This window comes from Saimiri boliviensis, chromosome 17, assembly GCF_048565385.1.
Source record: "Saimiri boliviensis isolate mSaiBol1 chromosome 17, mSaiBol1.pri, whole genome shotgun sequence".
In the NCBI taxonomy this organism is placed as follows: Eukaryota; Metazoa; Chordata; class Mammalia; order Primates; family Cebidae; genus Saimiri; species Saimiri boliviensis.
The window spans coordinates 29,200,999-29,228,204 of record NC_133465.1 but is presented as its reverse complement, the minus strand read 5'-3'; the positions used below and the strand labels follow the sequence as shown (position 1 = coordinate 29,228,204).

At 38.5% G+C, this 27,206-nt stretch overlaps 1 protein-coding gene across 3 annotated transcripts in view; it reads right to left on the bottom strand.

The window, feature by feature from the left end:
- SSH2 (slingshot protein phosphatase 2) overlaps positions 1 to 27,206 on the bottom strand; it is a 295,182-nt gene that overhangs the window by 266,307 nt on the left and 1,669 nt on the right. The window lies entirely within an intron of this gene.

Genomic DNA, 27,206 nt, shown 5'->3' with positions numbered 1-27,206 from the left:
CAGAGCAAGACTCCATCTCAAAAATATATATAAATATATATATAAATATATATATATGTACATATAGGTATAATAAAATTAAAAATAAATAAGCTAATTAATATTTCTTTTTTAGCCAACACAACAGAATATATATTTTTAAATGTGTTCTCTTCAAATAGTCATCTTGAGAAGTTCTATGATACCTCACAACTTATAGCATTTTCAGAATATCTGCTTGGAAATCGTGTTTAAGCCAGTTCACAATTTACAAAAAAAAATAAAAAGTTATTTCACTAACTTATAGACAAGTCTATTTTTACTGCCTTTCCTTTATTAAAATTATTAATTTTGTGAATGATTCTCCATGGTTGAGAGCCCCTTCTCTGTTCTACATCTCCCTGATAAATCCCTTAGACTTTTGATGTGCCATCTGCACCAGTGCTGTGTATCAACCATTCCCCTACAGCTCTGAAAGCTGAAACTGATTATTTCATTCTTTTTTCCTTAGGGGCTGACACATAAAAGACACTCAATCAAGATGTTTGGGATTGATTAATTAATATTCAGTGAATATTGATACAAACTATTTTTGGCTATTTTCAAAAATCAAATTCACCTTCAAAGGAAGATTTGCTACCCTTGGAAATATTTAAAAGAACTGAAGGCAACGTTAGAAAAAGATGCTAAACAAATGTTGCATCATTTGCATAAATACATGGTCAAACATACACCCTCCTGAGACTGAACCAGGAAGAAACTGAATCACTGAATAGACGAATAATGAGTTCTGAAATTGAGGCAGTAATAAATAGCCTACCAACCAAAAAAAAGCTCAGGACCAGATGGATTCACAGCTGAATTCTACCAGAGGTACAAAGAAGAGCTGATACTATTCCTACTGAAACTATTCTAAAATACTGAAACGGAAGGACTTCTCCCTAACTCATTCTATGAGGCCAGCATCATCCTGATACCTAAACCTTGCAGAGATACAACAAAAAAAGAAAACTTCAGGCCAATATCCTTGATGAACCTTGATGTGAAAATCCTCAATAAAATGCTGGCAAACCAAATCCAGCAGTACAATCAGAAAGCTTATCCACCGTGATCAAGTTGGTTTCATCCCTGGGATGCAAGGTTGGTTCAACATATGCAAATCAGTAAGTGTGACTCATCACATAAACAGAATTAAAGACAAAAACCATATGATTTTCTCAATGGATGAAGAAAATGCCTGTGATAAAATTCAAAATTCCTTCATGTTGAAAATTCTCAATAAACTAGGTATTGAAGGAACATACCTCAGAATAGTAAGAGTCATGTATGACAACCCCACAGCCAATATCATACTGAATGGGCAAAAGCTGGAAGCATTCCCTTTGAAAACCGGCACAAGACAAGGATGCCTTCTCTCACCACTCTGGTACAAGACAAGGATGCCTTCTCTCGCCACTCCTTTTCAACATAGTATTGGAAGTTCTAGTCAGGGCAATCAGGCAAGAGAAAGAAATAATGGGTATTCAAATAAGAAAACAGGAAGTCAAATTACATTTTTTTTTTTCGAGATGTAGTCTTGCTCTGTCACCCAGGCTAGAGTGCAGTGGCATGATCTCAGCTCACTGCAACCGCCATCTCCCAGGTTCAAGTGATTCTCCTGCCTCAGCCTCCCAAGTAGCTGGGAATACATGTGCCCGCCACCACGTCCAGCTAAGTTTTGTATTTTTAGAGACAGGATTTCACCATTGTGGACAGACTGGTCTCAAACTCTTGACTTCGTGATCCACCTACCTTGGCCTCCCAAAGTGCTGGGTTTACAGCCATGAGCCACCATACCCAGCCCAAATTACTTTTGTTTACAGATGACATGATTGTATGTCTAGAAAACCCCACTGTCTCAGCCCAAAAGCTTCTTAAGCTGATAAGCAACTTCAGCAAAGTCTCAGGATAAAAAATTAATCTGCAAAAATCACTGGCATTTCTATATACCAACAACAGGCAAGCAGGGCCAAATCATGAATGAACTCCCATTCACAATTGCTACAAAAAGAATAAAATACCTCGAAATACAGCTAACAAGGGAAGTGAAGGACTTCTTCAAAGAGAACTACAAACTACTGCTCAAAAAAATCAGAGAGGATACAAACAAATGGAAAAACATTCCATGCTGATAGATAGGAAGAATCAGTATCATTAAAATGACCATAGAGCCTAAAGTACTTTATAGATTCAATGCTACTCCCACTAAACTACCAATTACATTCTTCGCAAAATTAGGAAACACTATTTTAAAATTTATGTGGAACCAAAAAAGAGCTTGAATAGTCAAGACAATCTTAAGCAAAAAGAACAAAGCTGAGGCATTATGCTACCCAACTTCAAACTATATACTACAAGACTAGCATAACCAAAAGAGCACAACACTGGTACAAGAACAGACACATAGACCAACGGAACAGAATAGAGAACTCAGAAATAAGACCACACACCTATAATTGATGGTGGCAGCTGCTCCAGTGGGCCTGACATCACTTTTGCAGTGGGGAGGTGTGGCTGGGGCTGTATGCTCCAAGGAGCAGGCAGGAACCCTGCCCTCCTGGGGGGGCTGCAGCCATCCAAGTAGAGCCTCCTTGTGCTCTTGGGGAGCTGGGAGCAGGCAGGAGCCACACCACACCAACCAGGACGTGCCTGCTCCGACTGCCTGGCTTCTCCCTGCTGTCTGCAACCCTTCAAATCTCAGAGTAAAGTCTGGCGGAGCCTGAGTGCCATGAACAGCAGCAGGAGGCAGACAGAGTCCCAGGTGGAAGGGGCGGGTCCATGGTAAGTTCCCTCCTTCAGGCCAAGGAGGGCCTGTGGGCTGGGGCCTGGGCTGCCAGTCCTACAGACCTGAGTGGAAACTGGTACCTTTTCCAGGCCTGCCCATGGGCCAATCTGCACCCACCTCCTCCACTCTGAGACCCATAAAAGCCCCGGAGTCAGCCAGAGCTGAGCAGACAACCGAACAGGATGGCCAGCTGCAGAAAGGACCTACCCTCTCTGCTGAGAGTTTGAGAGACCTGCAGAGACCCCCAAATGACCTACCTGCAAAGAGGAACTACCCTCTCAAGGGCCTCCTCTCTGATGACAGATGAACACTCAATGGATAGCCTGCCTGCCTACAGAGGGGAGCTACCCACTGCAGGTCTCCTCTGAGTGGTTCTAACACTAAATAAAGCTCCTCTTCATTCCACCTCATTCTTCCTCGATGCAGGACAAGAACTCAGGCAAAGACAACACTGGCCACAGAGGTTTCCAAAAATTGAAACCCCAAAGATCCCATAATGCAACCATCTGAACTTCGACAAACCTAACAAAAACAAGCAATGAGGAAAGGACTTCCTATTTAATAAATGGTGCTGGAAGAACTGGCTAGTCATATACAGGAGATTGAAATTGGACCCCTTCCTTACATCACATGCACAAATTAACTTAAGATAGATTAAAGACTTAAAACCCAAAACTATAAACACCCTAGAAGAAAATCTAGGCAGTAACATTCAGGATATAGGTATGGGCAAAGATTTCATGACAAAAACACCAAAAGCAAGTGCAATCCAAACAAAAAGTGATGAATGAGATCTAACTAGAGCTTCTGTATACCAAAATAAACTATAATCAGAGTGGACAGACAACCTATACAATTGGAGAACATTTTTGCAATCTATCCATCTGATTAATATAACTGTGGTTAATATCCAGAGTCTATAAGAAATTTAAACAAATTTAAAAGGAGAAAAACCCCATTTAAAAAGTGGGCAAAGGACATAAACAGACAGTTCTCAAAAGATGACATATATGTGGCCAACAAACACATGAAAAAAAGCTCAACATCACTGATTATTAAAGAAATGCAAATCAAAACCACAGTGAGAAACTATTACATGCCAGTCAGAATGGCTATTATTAAAAAGTCAAAAAACAGATGCTGGTGAGGTTGTGGAGAAAAAGGAACGTTTTTACACTATTGGTAGGAGTACAAATTAGTCACTGTGGAAGACACTGTGGCAATTCCTCAAAGATCTAGAGGCAGAAATAAAACTTAAAATAAATAAAATTTAACCCAGCAATCCCATTACTGGGTATATACCCAGAGGAATATGTCATTCTATTATAAAGACACATGGACATGTATGTTGACTGCAGCACTATTGACCATAGCAAAGACATGGAATCCATCTAAACACCCATCAATGATTGCCCAGATAAAGAAAATGTGGTACATATATACCATGGAATACTATGTAGTCATAAAAAGGAATGAGATCATGTCTTTTGCAGGGACATGGATGGAATTGGAAGCCATTATCTTCATCAAACTCACGCAGGAACAGAAAACAAAATACTGCATGTTCTCACAAATGGGAGCTCAGTGATGACAACACATGGATACATGGTGGGGAACAACACACACTGGGACCTGTCAGGAGTAGGGTTTGGGGAGGGAGAGCATCAGGAAGAATAGCTAACGTATGCTGGGCTTAACACCTAGGTGATGGGATGATCTGTGTGGCAAACCACCATGTTACATGCTTATCTATGTAACAAACCTGCGCATTCCTGCACATGTACCCCTGAACTTAAAAGCTGAAGAAAAAAGAGAAAAAGAGAAAAAAAAAACACATTGTCTATTTTCCTTAGGGACTAGAGAGCAGTCTTTTGAATATATAAGTTCTGTTACGTTTGTTAAAAGAACTGGTCGTCTTGCCCTATAGCCTAGAGCTCTTAACTAAAATCTTCCAAATAAAGAAAGAAAAAACTCAGTCTAGAGCCAAACTGGCTACTCTTCATCAATATCTGGCCTTAAAAGTGTTCTTACCTTTAAAGACTCTTGAATTCTTCTCTCCAAGATAAAACTGCCAATCAATCAGTGTCAAAACCCTTTTCTTCTTTAGAAAAAATCCCTTTTTTTTTCAGACAAACAATATTTCCAGGTATCATGACAATATCTTTATAGCTATAAAAATGTCAAAATCAAGTTTCCATGAGAACTAGTTTTATAACCACAGTATGATTAAGTAAATAAATAAATAAATAAGGCGACGTAGCTGAACTTAATTAACTTTAAATGAATAAATCATCCAATCACAGATGAATGAGTCTCAAAGAGGCAGCTGGAGAAGAAAAATAATCACAGGTAAGGGAGACTGCTCAATATTTAAAGACTTTTAAAAGTACAAGCTAGCCAGGCGCAGTGCCTCAAGCCTATAATCCCAGCACTTTGGGAGGCCGAGGCGGGTGGATCACGAGGTCAAGAGATCGAGAACATCCTGGTCAACATGGTGAAACCCTGTCTCTACTAAAAATACAAAAAAATCAGCTGGGCATGGTGGCGCGTGCCTGTAATCCCAGCTACTCAGGAGGCTGAGGCAGGAGAATTGCCTGAACCCCGGAGGCAGAGGTTGTGGTGAGCTGAGATCGTGCCATTGCACTCCAGCCTGGGTAACAAGAGCAAAACTCCGTCTCAAAATAAATAAATAAATAAAAATAAAAAAATAAAAAAATAAAAAGTACAAGCTAATTATAACACAGATGTTATAAAATGGCATACCTTAAATTCCCATGATCACATAGTAGTGAAATTTAGCTGTTCTTACTATTAAGATTGTCATAGAACCAGGTTGTACACGTAGATTCTTAGGAATTCCCAAATATAAGAGTTAAATTATATGAGAAAGTTACCAGTATCTATTATTTCCAGTGCTCACACTGAGCAAAAAAAAAACCCACCCCATTACTAACCTACCACATCACTACAAGAGTCACCTTAAAACAAGATTTTCCTCCTTTGTTTAAAAACAAGGCAGTCTCATACCAAACAACAGGTGATAAGGTATAAGTTTAGACGACTTTATTTTCAGTAGAAAACACCTGATGGCAATTGAACAAAAGCATATTACTGTTCTTAGAGTTTTATTCTATCACTGTTGTTTTTGTAATTGTTGTTATTACTACTATTTTTAGAAATGGGGTCTTGCTCTGTCACTTAGGCTGGAGTGCACTGGCATGATCATGGCTAACTACAGCCTCAACCTCTTGGACTCAAGTGATCTTCCTGCTTGAGCCTCCCCAGTAGCTGAGACTACAGGTGTGTGCCACCACAACTGTCTAATTTTTTAATTTTTTGTAGAGACAAAGTCTTGCTGTGTGTTGCCCAGGCTGGTTTCAAACCTCCTGGTCTGATGCGATCCTCCCACCTTGGCCTTCCAAAGTGCTGGGATTATGGGCTTGAGCCACTGTGCCAGGCTCACTGTTACTCTTACTTTTAAATGTGTGATCCTCAAGAAAAATGTTCAAAGGGTGCATCCCTGCCCATCGTAACCTGTAAAACAAACATTTCCTTTAAGAAAAGGAAGACCCTATTTGTCTTCCTGTGTGGCAGTGCTGGAGATATCTAGGCAATATTTATGCCTTACTCTACATATGATTCACTATACCTGAGCACCACAATCCAGCCGAAGCAACTGAATTCCCAAAATAACAAATACATGTTATTCAGAAAGTAAGTGTACAAAGATTATATCATTATATGTATGCATAATAAATATTTTTTGTCAATACTATAACATCTTGTTAGACACGTGTCAACACTGTAAAACAGATCATTCGTAATTGTTTATGGTTGCATAAGCTTTGGATGAAAATGGTTAACATCCTTGATGAAAGACTCCCAGATAAATTTTATCTTAAAGGCTTTCTGATATCTTGCATTCTGCTTTTTAAAAAAAATTTTTTTTGAGACGGAGTTCGCTCGTTGCCCAGGCTGGAGTGCAATGGCGCATTCTTGGCTCACTGCAACCTCCACCTCCTGGGTTCAAGCAATTCTCCTGCCTCAGCCTCCCAAGTAGCTGGGATTACAGGCATGTGCCACCACATCCGGCTAATTTTTTGTATTTTTAGTAGAGGCAGAGTTTCACCATGTTGGCCAGGATGGTCTCTTGACCTTGTGATTCACCCGCCTCGGCCTCCCAAAGTGCCGGGATTACAGGCCTGAGCCACCGCACGCAGAGATCTTGCATTCTACTTAATATCACTTAGTCTTTTGAAATCTTTACATCATCAATTAAAAGAAAACATTTTTTTGCTTTTGAAATCAAAATATTCATTTGTGTGAATGATATACTTCACAATTCAAACTGAAAAAATATAATAAAATTTGGGTATTATTTGTTTGGAATTGTGTTAATTTTGGCCCATAAATTTGGAAGCAGTTATGTTAGCATATTCCTTTGAAATACAATTAATTCTATATCCTTATTTCTAAAATGGTGACATTATTCCCTTGGCCATATTCATCTTTTACAAATCTTGGCTGATGTGGCAGAAAAAAAATCATCATTGGTCCATGCTGTTGAGCCCTGGACAACCTCCATTTCTTCATCCTCAAAAATCACATGCTGCACCTATGGTAACAGTAACAGTTACCATTTATTCAAGGCTTAAAAGGGCTGGGTTCTATGTTAAACTGGGTATTCACTGGCTAGAAAATAAAAATGTAAGTTATATTTTAGTGCACATGATCTTACCTGCCATTCCACTCAACAAGTGCAGGCAACAAAGTAAGCATGAGATGGAAGAAACTGTGTCCCCTCAGACAGTCTCAGTTACAGAGTTGTATGCCCAAAACCATTTATTTTGTTCTTTGTGAGAGATTTAAGAGATTTTTTTTTTAAGGATAATCTTTTTTTCAGATGGAATCACGTGCTGTCACCCAGGCTGGAGTGCAGTGGTGCGATCTCAGTTCACTGCAACCTCCACCTCCTGGGTTCAAGCTATTCTCCTGCCTCAGCCTCCCGAGTAGCTGAGATTACAGGCGTGTGTACCATGCCCTGCCAATTTTTGTATTTTTAGTAGAGACAGGGTTTTACTATGTTGGCCAGGCTGGTCTCAAACTCCTGACCTTGTGATCTGCCTGCCTCGGCCTCCCAAAGTGCTGGGACTACAGGTGTGAGTCACAGTGCCCAGCCAAGGATAATTTTTACTATATTTGATTTTTGCCCTATATGCTCATGTTAGAACCCTAAGATGTAACTGACTTCACTGTATCACATTTGGCCCTCATAAAGACTATGTGAGGTAGTATACAACTATAAGCCCCATTCTACAGAGAAGGAAACACCCAAAGTGGTTATGCACCTTGCTTGGCAGAGACAGGATTCCAACTTAGGTGGTCCTGATTCCAAAACCTCTGCACTTAATTGCTATGCTATATTGCAATGTTATATATCAATTTCCAGATAAGGAACGGGAGGCTCAGAAAGGTTAAGCAAACTTAGCCCCCAAAATACTGCTAACAAGTCTCTATACCAGGACAACTCAAGCTTTCTAATTTCAAGTTCCTTGGCAATCTAATAAAATGACTGACAGAAGCTAGGAATCAGTAGTAGAGTACTGAAATGGAAGGAAAATATATTGTTTATAGGGTCCACACATTGATTACACACTAGCTAAATCTAGGCCTCAGATATGTTCTGTTTAGCCCTCAAGATACAGTTCTTTAAATCTGCATTAGTTGTTACACAAAGTTTGATAACAGCTATTCCAAACGTTCTTCTCCCTTGCTATCACTCAATGGTTGAAGTCGAAAGCCATACACTTGCTTTCTCAGGCTCTCTTGCAACTAGAGTAGGCCACGTAACCTAGTTCTAGCAGGAGACTTAAAGAGAAATCTACAGGGAATGCATAGTTGGTTTCTGGGAAATTTTTTTGCTTCCTAATGAATTTTTTTGCTTCCACTGCTGGCACTGTACCTTTTACCCCTTTCTGCAACAAATATGGATGTACTGCCAGAGCTACAATAGCCATCTTTTAGGTGGAAAAAAGCATAAAGATGGGAATCAAATGCACTATTAATGGCAAAACAGAAAGATATAAACAACTTAGATCTTCATGGTATTACTGAGCTGCTAAGTTAGTCCTGGACTATGTATATCTTCAGATTTCTTGCTAGATAAACCGTAAGTATTTCTATGGTTTAAACTTGGTCTTCTGTTATTTCAATCAATTTCCAGCCAATTTGGTTGCCAACATTTAAAAATCAGAGGATTTCAGACAGGCAGAGTGGCTCACACCTGTAATTCCAGCACTTTGAGGGGACAAGGTGGGAGAATCACTTTAAGCCAGGAGTTTGAGACCAGCCTGGACAACACAGTGAGACCCCCATCTCTACAAAAACTAAGAAAAATTAGCTGGGTATAATGGTATGCACCTATAGTCCTAACTACGCAGGAGGCTGAGGTGTGAGGATTGCTCGAGCCCAGGAGTTCAAGACTGTAGTGAGCAACGATCTTGCCACTGCACTCCAGCCTGGGTGACTGAGTGAGATCCTATCTCTAAAGTACATCTTACCCAAGAAAATAAAAAGATTTCATATAATCTGCATTACTAATGTTTCTCGAGATATAAGAGTTTTCTGGCAACACTGGAACTACACTGAGTCACACTGGCAGCCTCTGAGGATAGAGCTCATAGTCTCCTACTTACCACAGATCCTATTTGGCCAGCTTCACTAATGTAGGTCATCTGCCAAATCTTATAGCCACACTTAAATGTATGACCTCCTGTAACTTAATCTAAGTCTCCATCTGAATACCTAGCATTAAAAAAAAAATCTCCAATTTCTACTAAAGATGTAGTAAATGGCTTTTACACTAGCAAAAACTCTCCTGAAACTGCCCAAGAGATAAGCTATTCTGACATCTATTCTTGGAGCCAAACTCTGGCAATTATTTAACAGTAAAATGGGCAATTAGAGTAGTCAATTTTCCAGTTATGAAATTCTGTGAAACCCTAGAAAGCAATATTTATAAATAAATCCCAAGATTCCAATAATAATCAAGAGTCCAAGAAACTCTGCGTGTCTGTGTGTGTGTGTGTGTTTTATATGGAGTTTTACTCTTGTTGCCTAGGCTGGAGGGCAATGATGTGATCTCGGCTCACCACAATCTCTGCCTCCTGGGTTCAAGTGATTCTCCTGCCTCAGCCTCCCGAGAAGCTGGGATTACAGAGCCACCACACTAGGCTAATTTTGTATTTTTAGTAGAGATGGGGTTTCTCCATGTTGGTCAGGCTGGCCTCAAACTCCTGACCTCAGGTGATCTGCCTGCCTCGGCCTCCCAAATGTGCTGGTATTACAGGCGTGAGCCACCACTCCCGGCCAGCTTCCTATATTTCTTACATAGAAGTGGCAAGGAAATATAAGACCACGGGATCTAAAATCCCCCAAGCAAGAAGATAAGGTTGTCATTTGGTAGTCTTAGTAGCAAAATAAGCTTGTACCACCACTGCACAGTCCTAGTGAAGGGTTTAGGATTCTAGTATCCAAAGCTATCAAGTCAGATCTTACAAGTCACAGTTGTGATGATGTTTTGAGACATTTCAAGGAGACTGTCATTTAGGATAGTTAAACCATACAGACTTTCATTACAAGCAATTTCAAGAAATGACACATCTATCTCAACTGCCAAAAAACCATTTCTGGCCAGGTGTGGTGGCTCATACCTGTAATCCCAACACTTTGGGAGTACAAGGCAGGAGAAATGCTTAAGCCCAGGACTTTGAGACCAACATAGGCAACACAACGAGTCCATGTCTCTACAAAAAAAATAAAAATAAAAAAAGTAGCCAGGTGTGGTGGTACACACCTGTAGTTTCAGCTACTTGGCAGGCTGAGGTGGGAGAATGGCTTGAGCCCAGGGGGTTGAGATGAGCTATGATTGTACCACTGTACTCCAGCCTGTATGACAGAGACCCTGACTGAAAAAACAAAAACAAATTTTAAAAAACCCAGACTATTTCTTGTCAGTTCTTCAGACAAATATTAATAATATAAATGAAGAGCCAGTAATTTTAAAAATCACTCAACTGTGCCCAATAAGCATTAAATGAGGATGCAAATGTTCAATGCAAAAGTTCATTGCATCTCTATCTAAAAAGAATTTTAATAGCTTTAATGGTAGCTGCAGATAACCACAAACAACACTTCTCACTATCTTCAAATATACTTCATTACATATGACTTCATTACCATTACCAAGATGGTCGTGCCAATTTGAATCCAAGAATGTACTGTATACGACTTCTCATAAAATAACATATCTGAGAGAAATATATATTTGACACAATTCAGTAAAGAACAAAATATATCACCTATAATAAATATGTATTGGAAGCAAAGTTATCATAATTTTTTTTTAAATTAGGTACTGTATATAATATTGTACAGAAAGTAAAAAATTAAATCTACTTAACATTAACAATCACTAGCAGTCACTAAACACTATGCAATAGTATCAGATATTGTGCTAAGCATTCAGTTATTTTATGAAAGCCAACAATAATCCTATAAGATATGTATTAGAATTATCTGTACTTTACAGATAAAGAACTGAGGCTTAGAAAAGTTAATTTGTACAAAGTCACACACCTAATAAGTGTTAAATATGGCATAAGAAACTGAAGCCAACTTAATCACTACAATATAATGCAGCCTATTTCCTAGAGAACAAGTACTTAAGACATACAAGCATTGTTAATTTGGCCAGAGTGGGAAACTGTCCTTTTGGGTCTGGATTTGGCAGGGTAGAAAAGCATACTGTATAAAATACTTTATTCTTCAAATTAATATAGTCAAGAAAAATTTAGCAGCATTGAAAAAGAAACCTCTATTATATCAACTCACTGTCACATTGTCTATGGATCCTGAAGAAATTCTACTCTCTATGTCCAAAATGGTATTTCAGAAAGTCAGTAATAAATCAAGTGTAGCAGGCAAAAAGCAAAATAAGGAAAGATAACTTTTCTAATTTTAGGGGTTTAGAAATAACAATGCTACAAGACTTTTTCTCAACTATTGACCCTTTGAAATAGCATTTTGCATATTCAAATAATTTCCAAAGGCAACTGTCTAGTCAGTAATTTTTTTCCTTTGACTTTAGAACCAAAAGTAATCTAATTCATAGTGAATTAGGAATTTCAAAGTGAAAGGTTTCACTTTGGTTACAGTAACTATTTTACTATAATAGGTATCCCATAATATATTGTATACACAATAAAATTCATTTTTTAGAAAAAAGGTTTCACTTTGGAGTCAACATAACTATTGCAGAAGTTATTTCTAATTAGAGAATCACTATTACGATTATTTCAGAAATGTGAGCCACAAGTAAAATACAGAATAAAAAAGTACAGGCCAGGTACGGTGGCTCACTCTTGTAATCCCAGCACTTTGGGAGGCTGAGGCAGGCAGATCACCTGAGGTCAGGAGTGCGAGACCAGCCTGGCCAACATGGTAAAACCCCATCTCTATTAAAAATTAAAAATTAGTCAGTGTGGCGGCACACACTTGTAGTCCCAGCTACTCAGGAGGCTGAGGCAGGAGAATCACTCGAACCCAGGAGGCAGAGGTTGCAGTGAGCTGAGATCATGCCACTGTACTCCAGCCTGGGTGACAGAGTGAGGCTCTGTCTCAAAAAAAAAAAAAAGTACAAAATCAAATGGGAGACTTCAGTACATCATTAGAATGAAGAAAGAGTAAAACAAAGAACCTCAACCGTAAAATATTCTAAATCACATGTTCAAAATAAGGCAACTTACTTTAAAAAGTAGGCTATACCAGCAGCTTAAATGATACAAAGTCTTATATACAGTAGTAACTTGTAAGTGTTTGCCAATGAATTCAATCTAATAAAGGGAGAAAAAAAAATCTATGAAAAAAAATTATAAGCTGACATCTGTTAAAACAATCTTCTTCAAAGTGTCTTGAATTACCCGAAAGGATACTTGGAAACAAACTGAAGACTTATTTGGTGACCAACATCTCTTATTTCTAATTTTCAGCAGACTGACATTTTGAATAAGCTGATTAATACAGAGGTCCAAATCAGCTTTGTGCCTTGAAATATTTTCATTTTTGAGCCACAACTATAATTTTCTATAAGACAATTTCAAGAATATAAGAACACTACTTGTGGGTTTTTTTTTTGTTGTTGTTGTTTTGGTAGAAATGGAGTCTTGCTAAGTTGCCCAGGCTGGTCCAAACTCCTGGGCTCAAGTGATCCACCCACCTTGGCCTCCCAAAGTGCCGGGATTATAGGCATGAGCCACAATACCCAGCCTCCTGTTTTGTTTTGTTTTTTAATAAAGGTACCTTTTTTTTTTTTTTTTTGAGACGGAGTTTCGCCCTTGTTACCCAAGCTGGAGTGCAATGGCACAATCTCGGCTCACCGCAACCTCCGCCTCCTGGGCTCAGGCAATTCTCCTGCCTCAGCCTCTTGAGTAGCTGGGATTACAGGCACGTGCCACCATGCCCAGCTAATTTTTTGCACTTTTAGTAGAGACGGGGTTTCACCATGTTGACCAGGATGGTCTCGATCTCTCGACCTCGTGATCCACCCGCCTCGGCCTCCCAAAGTGCTGGGATTATAGGCTTGAGCCACCGCGCCCGGCTAATAAAGGTACCTTAATTTTTTAATCCTATAGATTAAAATCACACAAAATGGTGCTTAAATGAAAATGTACTAAAATATTTTATTTCTCCTAAAAGTCTAAGATTTAATTTTCAAGATTCTATATTGCACATGTTATGTAAATGTTTAGTAGGCAAGTATGGGAGTAGTTCCTGGATTTTTCAATTGCACCTTGCCTAACCAGACGTCCTTTACAGTCATACAGTTTCTTTTAAAGTTTAATTAAAAAAACCATGGAATCAGCATGAAAATGCTCAGCGTTTGTTTGTACAGACAGATCAAAGACAAATCAACATATTATGTTCACAGAAAACTTAGTGTAATTTTTTTCAGTACTCAAAGAAGAAATAGGTTTCTATTTTTTGATAGGATTCAATAATAAAAACTGTAATCTAAATGCAACCAAAGCCTGAACCAAAGACCTCTTGTTATATCATATGTGAGTTCATTCACATGTTCTCCTATTGTTGCTTCAGACACTTATAGAAAAAGCACATTCAGTTGCTCTGGAAATGCATCTAAGAGCAGCATTCAATTTCAACTGCCAACTGCTCGTAATAGCTGGATTAGACAGATCATTCTTCTCACCTATTGTTTCCCTTTACAAAGATATATTTAAATCCATGAATACACTCAGTGTCTTTGGATTCTCCATATTAAAAAAAGATATCTGGCAATTTCTATTTGTCACATGATTTATAGTCTCAACCACTAAAAATATCAACATACTCAGTTTACGATTTGATTATACAAACTAAGGTGACCACTTGGCAACGATCTGTCCTACCATATAAAAAACAGTCAGCAGATTAATATGCTGCTAAGCATAGCCTATTAAATTGACAAACTCTCAAGGGAAGAAGATTTTTAAAGATTACAGTTGCATTAATCATTCAGTATGTTACTCCAGGGTCATTACAAAATCAAACACAAAATACTTTGCTGTGGAAATTGTCAACTAAAACAAAGATTTTCTAATTTAAAAAAATGAAGCCATTATGAAGTAACAAAAATTTTAAAAGTGATAAAGAGAAATTAAACTCTGAAATAGACTATCCATGTGAATTACAGTGTCATAAAGCAAATAACTTCCCCACCAAATTTGTTATAATGAAAAAAGTGCTTATAACCAAATAACAACCTTAAATCACCATTATTATAAAAATGACTAATACTTTGTGAATACATGTTTATTTGGTTCCAGGCATGACGCTAATGCACTCCCTGGCTTAACGCTTACAATATTTTTGTGAAAGAAGTACCATATTGCCCTATTTTATAGGTGGGTAAACCAAAGCATAGAGCAGTTAAGTGACTTGTCTAAGTCTAGTAAATTATAAATTCAGGATTCAAATTTAAGTAGATGGTTTTCCAGACCCTGCACTGCATCATGTTGTTAAACGTTTTTTCTTTGTTTTTTGTTGTTGTTGTTTTGAGACAGAGTGTCACCCAGGCTGGAGTGCAGTCAAGCTCAAGCGATTCTCATGCCTCAGTCTCTGAAGTAGCTGGGATTACAGGCATGCACCACCACGCCCAGCTAATGTCACAGGTATTTTTGAAGGCCTAAAGAGAGAAGTAAAAGTACTTTTAGGGCTTGCCCCACCCTGCAACCCAGCATAAGGCTTAAGTTAGGATAATTGGCAGATAACATTTTTATTCTAAATTATAATCACTTTATCAAACCCCAAAGAATCAATGAGCTTCCTTAATAGATTAAGATGTGTTATAAGATGCTAACGTGTGGTTTATCCTAATACTTGCCTGAGACATGCTAAATATTGTAATTATGAAGAAAGGGCTATCTCAAATTCCTATTGTTTCTTTATGTGTCTGATGCAACAACAGGAGAATCACTGCTCTAATCAGCAATCTGCTTGGAGGTGTCTTAACTTCAACAAATTAATTTCTTACAATTCCTAATCTGTCTACAGCAATTAAAAAAAATTTAAAAAAAGGTTTGTCAGCTTGGTTCCCTTTTCTTTAAGTGAGGAAAAGTACAGAGATGGGAGAGCAAGAATGGGCGAGGGGCAAAGTATTACCCACAAACACCAAATAACAACCCTAAATCACCATCATTGGTGATTTCCAAACTTTCCAAACATAGAAGTTTCAAATCTGGCTCCCATGTCTTAGATAACTGATCTTATAATAATCACTCTGAAGAGAAAAAAAAAAAAACAACTGGCTTCTACTTGCAAATGAAACTATAAGGGATTAATATCTAGAAGGAAAAAATTTATCTCATTTTGCTAGCTGCAAAGGTATTTTGCTCCTCCATCTTTTCCAATTAGTTTGTTCTGAATTCCCTGACCATTATCCCCTTTAGTACGATGTCTTCTTCACCTGTACACATTTGGTTTGTACCTTTCCTGCTGCTCACCATATGAAGTAATTATACATGCTTAGTTTATAGCTGCCTTCCCCACTAGACATGTAAATTTGAAGGCAAAGATAATGCCTTATATCATCCCTCAGTGCTTGAGTAGGCTCTCAACAAATTTCTGCTGAACTGCCTTAGTATTAAGTACTAAGGCACAGGCAGCAAAAGGACACAGACAGGAATAATTCAAACTATGGTAGGGCAAACATAAAGTTAAATGATTAAAAAAATAGAGTAAATGAGGCCAGGTACACATGGCTCATGCCTGTAATCCAGGCAGCACTTTGGGAGGCCGAGGTGGGAGGACTGCTTGAGCCCATGAGTTTGAGACCCCATCTCAACAAAAAATAAAAAAATTTAGCTGGGCATGGTAGTGTATGCATCTGTGGTCCCAGGTACATAGGAGGCTGAGGCAGAAGAATCCCACTTCAGCCCAGGAGGTTGAAGGCTGCAGTGAGCCATGTTTACACCACTGCACTCTAGGCTGGGTGACAGATGGAGATCCTGTCTCAAATAATCAATCAATCAAACAAACAAACGGCACTTTGATTGACACTGAAACAGTAACACCAAGGGTGGGGGGGATTTAGTATAGTAGTTGCTTTCCGACTATGACAAAGTTCAAATCCCAGCTCTGCCATTTCTAGCTAGGGAATCTAGACACCTTCTTGAGACTCAGTTTCTTCATCTGTAAATTGAAAACAATAACAGTACTACTTCCAATGGTTATTGTGATGCCTATTTAGCGCTGAACCCAGTGTCTACAATCACAAATTTGCAGTCACTTAAAAAAAAAAAAAAAGCCAATTGTATTCAAGGTAAAAGTAAAGGTGCAGATGTTAAAATTCAGAAGAAATTATCTTTACTTCTCCAGCCTTATTTTCTGCACTTTACATGGCATCAGCATTGTACCGCCTCTGGTTACCAGTATATATCATGCTATTTGTAGTCCTGTACCTTAAGTTCATGCTTAAGAATGCTTCTTTCGTCCAGGAGCCGTGGCTCATGCCTGTAATCCCAACACTTTGGGAGGCTGAGGCAGGCAGATCACTTGAGGTCAGGAGTTCAAGACCAGCCTGGCCAACATGGCAAAACCCTGTCTCTACTAAATATACAAAAATTAGCCAGGTGTGGTGGCACATGCCTGTAATCCGAGCTACTCGGGAGGCTGAGGCAGGAGATTCACTTGAACCCAGGAGGCAGAGGTTGCAGTGAGCCAAGATTGCGCCACTGCACTCCAGCCTGAGTGACAGAGTAAGACTCTCAAAAAAAAAAAAAAAAAAAAGAATGCTTCCTTCCCTTCTGCTACTCACCCCCATAACCCTCTGTTTGCTGACCAATTCCCACTCACTCTTCAAGGCTCAAGAAGTCCTTGCTGACCTTCTTCCTCTTTCTCAAGGCATATGTATTTGTGACTACTACACTGTAATCTACTCACCTATTTAATATCAGTCTTTCTACTTCTTCTCTAAGCTTCCTGAGGCCAGAGAATAAGTGGCTGCTGGATCCCCAGCAGTGGTATAAATTAGTAAGTAAATAAATATGTATCAGACATATAAAGATACTAATTAAGTTTTTCAGCAAATTGAATCAAACAGTTCCACAAAATCTAAGCTGGAACAGAATATTATCTCTCCCCATCTGTTTCTAAGCACATTCTTTCCCACTCAATAAATAAAGTACTTTCCTCTATCTTTCAGGAAGTATAGGGAATATAGGGAACCCTGGGACCTTCCATTACATTCATAGCCAAGAGTACCTCACCAGGCTTTCCCTTAACAGGAAAATGAGGGGCACTGTGATCAGCAGCTGTGCTGCTCAGATGGGCAAGACAATGCAGGGCAGTTTATAAACGTATTTAAAAAGAATTCATTGCTGAGAAACAAAGGAAGGGAATGGATGAGATTACCTACACAAAATAGCACTCATTAAATACTTCTGATTAACAAGATTTTTAGGGTATTACTCATGTATACCCAGCCTCTGAGATATTTTATGTTGGGTAAAGGGGCTCATCAAGAATTACACTTTTTTATTTAAATTGGAAATAGTTTCCCTACTAGTAGGTTTACTGAATGAAAAAACTACAGCTAGGTGTTTTTGCTTTTTTAAAATGGATTAACAAATAAATATAAAGCATGGACATGTGAATGTTTTCAAAAGGCTAGGCATTGCTATAGACAACACTACAGCAGGCATTTAATGGAAAAACAGTAAGTCTTAAGCCACTGAAACCAGGAGTGATATTTAATGGCACTACATAGGAAGGCAGTACTGCACAGTATCTTTTTCAGCATGAGCATAATCCAGAAACTGCTCCCTCTTACTTAAAGCCAGATGGAAAAGATGAGAAACCTGAAGATACTTTTTGAGTACCAAAGACCTTCTCTTTCTCTGGACTTCCCAGGTACTTGAGTGATAATTTAAAATGTAAGCTAGTTTAAAGTTTATTTTCTATACATGCAATTCAATAAATACTAAGTAATATATGCTAACCTAACTAAATTCCTATGAGACTTGCAATGGAACTTCAATGGAACATACTTCAGCTTATACTTGAATTAAGTATTGGGGAATTTAGTATTTCCCAAGGAGGAGTTCCATACCATTGGAAAAAAGGAGTGACTGTTTCATAAAATGAAGTGGGACAAGCCGTTAACTATTTGGAACAAAATAAACATAATCCTTACTTCATATCATGTAGTAAAATTAATTTCAGACAATTAAAAGTAAAATATAAAAATAATACCGTAAATAGCTTTAAAACATATAGTTTTAAACTTTTTCAGTAAGTATATTTCTATACTTACTAAGAAAAATAATGGAAAACAAACCCACATGCAAGACTGGATTGATGGCATTAAAATGTTTTAAATGTTTGTATATACAAATGAATAAAATAAACAAAACAAAATGGCAAATGAAAATTTAGGGGAAAATTTGCAACATAACAGAAAATAGTTAATATTCTTAGTATATAAAGAATACTGGCTGGGCGCTGTGGCTCACACCTGTAATCCCAGCTCTTAGGGAGGGAGAGGTGGGAGGATAGCTTCAGCACAGGAGTTCAAGACCTGCCTGGGCAATCTAGTGAGACCCCGTTCTCCACAAAAAGGAAAACAAAAACAAAAAGACAAAAAAAAAAAAAAGAATACTTACACATCAATATGGAAAAAATAAACAGACATGAAGAAAGCTGGGCAAAGAACATGAACGATTTACCAAACAAGTAATACATAATAAAACACATAATAGCAAATATTTGAAAAAAAAGTTTAGCCTCTGATTTTAAAAAATATAAATTAAAACAACAATAAAATTTTAGTGATTAAGAGAAGGGGTTCTGAGGTCAGACACCAGACCTATAACCATGGACAATTCACTTCACTTATCTGAGTCTGAATTTTCTTGGTAAAATCGAGAGAATAGTAATATCCCACAAGAGTGATGTGAAAATTAAGCAACATGATGCACATAAGGTACTTAACACAGTGTCTAGTATATAGTAAGTGTTCAATAAATAAACCTATGACAATGATGATACTTAAGGCTGTGAGCGTATAATGAAACATTTTTATACACTGCTTGTAAACAAAGATTGATTCAACCTTTCTGCAGGATAATTTGGCAACATGTATCAAAAGTCTTAAAAGTGATCATATCCTTTGGGCTTTTCAGGATATCTGCCTATATCTGCTTAAAAACAACAGAAGAACTCAAAATAGAAAAGATTGCTAAATATGACTATATCCATTGATTGATGTGTCAAATACTTTTATTTTTTCAGAGGGAGTTTCACTCTTGTTGCCCAGGCTGGAGTGCTATGGCATGATCTCGCCTCACTGCAACCTCTGCCTCCCAGGTTCAAGTGATTCTCCTGTCTCAGCCTCCTGAGTAGCTGGGAGTACAGGCACCTGCCACCAAACCCAACTAATTTTTATATATTTAGGAGAGACAGGGTTTCACCATGTTGGCCTGGTCTCGAACTCCTGACGTTAGGTGATCCGCCTGCCTCGACCTCCCAAAGTGCTAGCATTACAGGCATGAGCCACAGCGCCCGGCTCCATGTGTCAAATACTTTTGAGCCTTGATAATACAAAAATATGCAAATGACCCAGTATCTGACTTATAGGTTAGTGGGGGAGATAAGTAATAAAACAAGCACAGTAAAAAGATAAGAGCCATCATGGGTAAGTATAGGATGCTACGGTATGTGTGGAAGGAGCACCTACCATGGTCTGAGGGGGTGGAGTCAGGGAAGCTTCCCAGAAGAAGTGACATTTAAGCTGAGACCTGAAGGATGAGTAGGAATTAGTTAGGTAGAGAGATGAAGGAAAAGTGTTCCAGGTAAAGGAAACAGCATGTGCAAAAGCCTAAAAACCAAAGGGAGCATGGGCATGTCAGCTTAACTGTGAGCAGTGTGCAAGGCAGGGACTTGGGAAGAGACAGGGCTGAAGAGGAATGCAAAGTTGACTCATTTAAGTCTCACTAGCGATTTGAATTGTAGACTTTATTCTAAGAATAGTACAAACTGAATTAAAAAGCAAATAGTTTGTAATAAATACCATAAAGTGTTAATATTCATAATACATCAAAAGGGTACACAAACTGAAAAGAATAGCTCATAAAAAGGAAATATGATTGAAGTGAGGGCTGCACAACTCTGTAAGTTAACTAAAAATAATTGGATTATATACTTACTAAAACAGGTACATTTCAGAGTTTATAGATTAAAGTTTTTGAAAAGATATTTTTGATGTATAATGTAAATGCCTAATAAGCATTTGAAAAAATACCTGACCTAACAATAAAATACAAATCAAACCAACTAAGTACTACTGTTTATCCTAAAAAATTAGTAGTGATTAAAATAAAAATGAAATGAGGCTGGACACACTGGCATACGCTTATAATCCCAGCTACTCAGAAGGCTGAAGTGGGAGGACTGCTTGAGCCCAGGAGTTCAAGACTAGCCTGGTAAATAACAAGACACCAACTCAAAAATAAAAATGAAATGGGAATATTCACTGTAAATTAGGTTAGGAAAAATGAGCATTCTTATACTATGCTAGTTGGAATAAACATTAATTGGAAGGAGGCTGAGGCAGGTGAATTGCCTGAACCCAGTAGGCGGAGGTTGCGGTGAGCCGAGATCGCGCCATTGCACTCCAGCCTGGGTAACAAGGGCGAAACTCCGTCTCAAAAAAAAAAAAAAAAAAAAAACATTAATTGGAATAATCTTTCTAGGAAGTATAAATATGTAACAGAAGTCCTAAAATTATTTATTCCTTATAATCAAGTAATTGAATTTCTTGAAATCGTAATAAATGTTCCCAACTGAGTCAAATATTTATAGCCAGTGATGTTTATTGTAATGTAATTCATAATAGAAAAGAAAGTGCTGGATGTGGTGACTCACATCTGTAATCTCAGCATGTTGGGAGGCCGTGGTAAGAGGATTGCTTGAACCCAGGAGTTTGAAACCAGCCTGGGCAACAGGATGAGACTCCATTTCTCCAAAATATAAAATAATTAGCCGGGCATGGTGGTGTGTGTCTATGGTCCCAGCTTTTTGGGAAGCTGAGATGGAAAGATCACTTGAGCCTAGGAGGTCAAGGCTTTGGTAAACTGTGATTGCACCACTATACTCAAGCCTGGGCAACAGAGTGAAAGCCTGTCTCAAACAAACAAACAAACAAACAACCGGGGGTGGGGTGGTGGTTAGAAAAAACAAATGCCAACCAATAATGGAATGGTTAGAATGAGTTAAAACTACTGAATGCTTCAGGGTGCAGTGGCTCATGTCTGTAATCTCAGTCAGGCATGGTGGTGCACTCCTGTAATCCCAGCTACTTGGCAGGCTGAGAAGGGAGAATGGCTTGAACCCAGGAGGCAAAGGTTGCAGTGAGATGAGATTGTGCCACTACCCTCCAGTCTAGACAACAGACCGAGACTCTGACTCAAAAAACAAAACAAAACAAACAAGCAAACAAGCAAAAACTACTGAATGCCGTCATTTAAATGATATGGCAATACATCTGTGATATATACCAAAATTTTTTTAAAAAGATATAAAATTATATATATAGCAGCACTTCAGCTTTATAAAATAAATGGCACATATTTTTTGTCTTTTCTGTACTTCTCTGTATTTCTGGATTTCCTATAATAGTCATTTCTAGAGTTTATGAAAATTTCTAAAGCTGTCTTCAAAAAATTCAAAAGCATCACTTTTTTTTCTGTCACTAGTACATAAATTAGGAAAAGCATTACTTGTGTTTATACTTAATAGGAATTAATTTCATATCTGCCTTGGCTTTATTTTCTCTACTGAGGGAGAGAGGTGTGCCATATTTAATACACATGTACATATAACTCAATAATATTTAGCATCAAGAAATAAAGATATATATGTAAATTGATTTACCAATTAATTAAAATATGCATCTTAAATGTCAAAATTTTTGTGAAACTTAGAAGGGCATCTAAAAATACACCACACTCAATTCTGACTGCTTAAATCAAGATTTAAAATAAGAGCAAGCCTTCTTATGATAATTCAGAATCATCATTAGGAACATATAATAGTAGCTCTCAGGAACTACTGGGTCCTAGAGGGCTATCTGTCTCTATATTAAGTAGGCAAGAATTGCTCAATTTTTTTCTTATGCCAGCTACTTGTGTGTGTGTGTGTTTTTTTTTTTTCCTCTTCCCTTGTGGTGAAACCAACAGCCATCCTTTCCCAGCACCATAGGGAGCCTGCCTTTAGCAGCACCTGTAATTTTCCATTCCTATTTTGCTGTTGGTAATCTAAGAATAAGGAACCAAATATCCACATTTATAAGATTTATGTACACATGAAGAGTTGATAGGTTTCAAACAAAGCTATCACCTAAAATGATCTGCACAAACTTAGATGATTCTGTTTTAGGTAGCCAAGGTTGCAATATAAATGAGGTCCAGAGAGAGTGAGCTCTTGATTGTGCCTCATGTCTTGCACCTTTACTCAACTGGCAGTAAAGTCTGAGGATCAGAAACTGCATATGCTGTTTCTCTTACCACATCATGGAAAGAGATATAAACCAGCAGCCAAGGAACTTAGTTCTATGCCGTTATTACACCCACACTTTGTCACTTTCAGTCAAGTCTTTAAACTGTGGTACCTGTCCTGCATAACTTTTGGGGTTGCTTGAGAATTAAATTAGATCACAAACACACACATACACCAAAAACCACTCTGAAAAGCACAGGGCACTACAGAAAACTAAAATATTATTAGTGTATTATACTGTGTTTATTTAACCCTGGACCAATATAGGTATCAATTCAGAAAATTCACAGTAGGCTGGGGGTTGGTAAGAGAATAGGGAGGAGATGATGGTCAACAGGTACAAAGTTTCCCTTAGACAGGAGGAGTAAGTTATGAAGAGTTATTGTACAATACAGTTTCTGTAGTTAATAATAATGTATTGTATATTTTGTGGCCGGTCACAGTGGCTCATGCCTATAATCCCAATTCTGTAGGAGGCTGAAACAGGAGGATCCCTTGAAGCCAGGAGTTCAAGACCAGTCTGGGCAGCAAGTCCCCAATTAAGTCCTCATCTCTACAAAGAAAAAAAATTAAAATTAGCTGGCCAGTCCCAGCTACTCAGGAGGCTGACGTAGGAGGATCACTTGAGCCCAGGAGCTTGAGGCTGCAGTGAACTATGATTGTGCTACTGCACTCCAGCCTGTGCTATAGTGAGACCCCATCTTAAAAAAGAAAGGGCCGGCCGGGCGCGGTGGCTCAAGCCTGTAATCCCAGCACTTTGGGAGGCCGAGACGGGTGGATCACGAGGTCGAGAGATCGAGACCATCCTGGTTAACATGGTGAAACCCCGTCTCTACTAAAAATACAAAAAATTAGCTGGGCGTGGTGGCACGTGCCTGTAATCCCAGCTACTCAGGAGGCTGAGGCAGGAGAATTGCCTGAACCCAGGAGGCGGAGGTTTCGGTGAGCCGGGATCGTGCCATTGCACTCCAGCCTGGGTAACAAGAGGGAAACTCCGTCTCAAAAAAAAAAAAAAAAAAAAAAAAGGCCAGGCACGGTGGCTCACGCCTGTAATCCCAGCACTTTGCGAAGCTGAGGCGGGCAGATCACGAGGTCAAGAGATCATGACCATCCTGGCCAACATGGTGAAATCCTGTCTCTACTAACTAAATACAAAAATTAGCTGGGCGTGATGGCGCGTGCCTGTAGTCCCAGCTACTTGGGAGGCTGAGGCAGTAGAATCCTTTAAACCTGGGAGGCAGAGATTGCAGTGAGCCAAGATGGCACCACTGCACTCTAGCCTGGCAACAGAGAGAGACTCCATAGCAGGGAAGGGAAAGGGAGGGGAGGGGAGGGGAGAGGGAAGAGGGAAGGGAAGGGAGAAAAGAAGAGGGAAGGGAGAAAAGAAGAGGGAAGGGAAGGGGGAAGGGAAGGGGGAAAGAAAGAGGAAAGGAAAGAGAGAAGGGTAGAGGGAAGGGAAAAGGGAAAGGGAAGGGAAGGAAAGGAAAGGAAAAAGGAAGAAAATTACTAAGAGAGTAGATTTTAAATGTTTTCACCACAAAAAAAAGCTAACTAGGTGAAGTGATATGCTAATTAGCCTGACTTAGTTATTCCATAATGTACACATGTATCAAAGCATCATGTTGTATACCATAAATATGTGTTGTCCATTAACGATACATTTTTTTAAAATAAAAAAAGAAGTTTTAAAAAAGAAAATCATTAAGAATAGAGACAGAGATGATTATTACATTGCCCTCTATTAATCAGGAAACACCTATAATCTAGGAAGAACAATATCTATCCTAAGAGTTGACATCTCTGATCCCTCCCCTCCTAAATCTAATCAGTGCCCAAGTCTTTTCCACAACCCCTCACATCTGTCTCTTTCTTTCCATTACCACTTCAAAATCCCAGTTAGGGCATTTATTACCTCACACTTGGGCTTCTAGAACAACCTCTCACTGGCTCCACTCATGGCCTCTCTTTTTCAAAGCTCTCTGATATCTTTGATATCTACTAGATCAATTTTCTTAAAATAGGCCAGGTGTGGTGGCTCATCCCTGTAGTCCCAGCACTTTAGAAGGCCAGGAATTCGAGACTAGCCTGGGCAACATGGTGAAACCCCATCTCTACAAAAAAATACAAAAATTACCAGGCTTGATGCCCACAGTCCCAGATACTGGGGAGGCTGAGGTGGGAGGATCACTTGAGCCTGAAAGGCAGAGGTTGCAGTGAGCCAAGATTGTGCTACTGCACTCCAGCCTAAGTGACAGAGTGAGACTCTATCTAAAATAAAAAATAATAAAAAAAATTCTTAAAATGCCACTGTGATCATATCTACTCAAAACCTCAGCAGACTCTCCATTACCTTCTCCATCAAGTTCAAACTCCAAGCTCACAAGCTCAGTAGTCCCTGTGCAGCCCTAGCTGCCTCCTCACCTTTATCTCTTACTGTTCTCCCTAACAAATCCTTCCTCAAACGGATCCATTTAATTCCTTCAGATATGCCCTGTACTCTTTTGCCTCTAATTTTTAAAGTACACAATTTCTCCTGACCTGCAATACTCTCTTCTTCACAGCTTCTATCTTAGCCTATAAAAATTCAATCCATTCTTCAAGAACTAGTTTGAGAACCACCTAGTAGGCATAATTCTCCTTGATCACCCAAGAGAAAAAGATTCTAAAGTTAGACACTTCTGGGTTTGAGTTACAACTCCAGTCACCTTCTGGCTGAGTAACACTGGGCATATTCCTTAATAACTCTTTGCCTCAGCTTCTTCATCTATAAGACGGGAATAAGAGCAACTTCCTTGAGGCATATTGTGAAAAAAGTAAATGAATTAGTTCATGTAAAGCACTTAACATGATGCCTGGCATAGATGAAGACCCAAGAAATGTTAGATATTGTTATTACTCTTATTATTAACATTGCCATTAGTGAACTTAATCTGAATTCAGATAATACTTATGGCCATTACAAACTCTTCACACACCTACAGTATCATTCCCCTCATTCTTCTTTTCCACCCTCTTACCTCACGTTTGTGCTTCCTCCAATGCTCCAGCCCCCCAGATTGCATGATCCTGATGAACAGGTCAATTTCTTATACATCTTAGTATCTACAATGGTTACTCACACCTAGCATATTGTTTAATGCCTAATGAAACAACACTAAAGAGCTGGCAGTATTAAAATGCCCTGCATCCTATAGTGAAAAAGTATTAACAGCATGCTTAAAGTGATTAATTTAAAAATGTAAATTTCCAGCCTCACAAAATTTAATCTCTTCTTTCATGGTTCTTTAGGTTCTTTTTGCTCTCTATTTTAAAACAAACAACCCAACCTATTTATGCAGCATGAGATGCAACAGCAAAATATATGGAGGTCAGACAGCAGCCAAATACTAGAGTACAAGGGCCTCGAGACAACTCAGCTGAACGCAACTCTGGATGAAGTCCAATAGGAAGACAATTTGAAGGGAAAGGTAAATGGCTTATCAGTTATCCTAATGATGCTGATTGGTACACCAACCTTCAGATTCCTTTGCATATGGGGCCAAGTATAAACAACTGAAATAACCAGTGTAGCTGATATAGAAATATTAGTCATTTCGCTCAACAACTGAGCCTATTACACAATCAATTTAATTACCTATGTCAAAAGTGACTATTAACATACCTCAAGATTCTAAAGTAACTCAGGTTTTGGTTAATGAGTCATATCAAGTGTACAAGGTCTTATTGTATACTAATCATTCACTTCAAGGAAATAGTATGATGACACCTTGATATACATATGTTATTATCATAGCATAAACTGTTTTCAAAATGCCCAAGAAAAATAATGTTACTATAGTACTGATTTCTAGTTTATTTCCATGACTTTACTAACTTTCAATTGATTTCTTCAAAATTAGGCCTAGTAAGTACAAACCAAAGAGTTTACTAGTGGAGTGACTTAGGAAGATTTTATGGTACGTTAGTGACTTTCCAAAAACTAGCATAAAGTACTACACATAAAACTAAATTATATTAAATTTTTATCCCTATGATACTTATCTTCAGAGGACCCTAACATGTTTTACCAGCTTTGATGCACAAAATCTTAGACTTAGAAATAAATAGTCTTAGAAAAGTCTTAGAAAGAGTCCCCCACTGCAGGAATTCTTTATACCTCTTCCCAGGCAAAATGTTCTCCAGCCTTTGCTTGAATATTTCCAGCGATGTGCACTCACTATTTTGCAAGGCAGTGCACTCCACTGTTACAAATTCTTCCTTACAATCACTGGAAATCTGCCTTCCTCAACCAAGG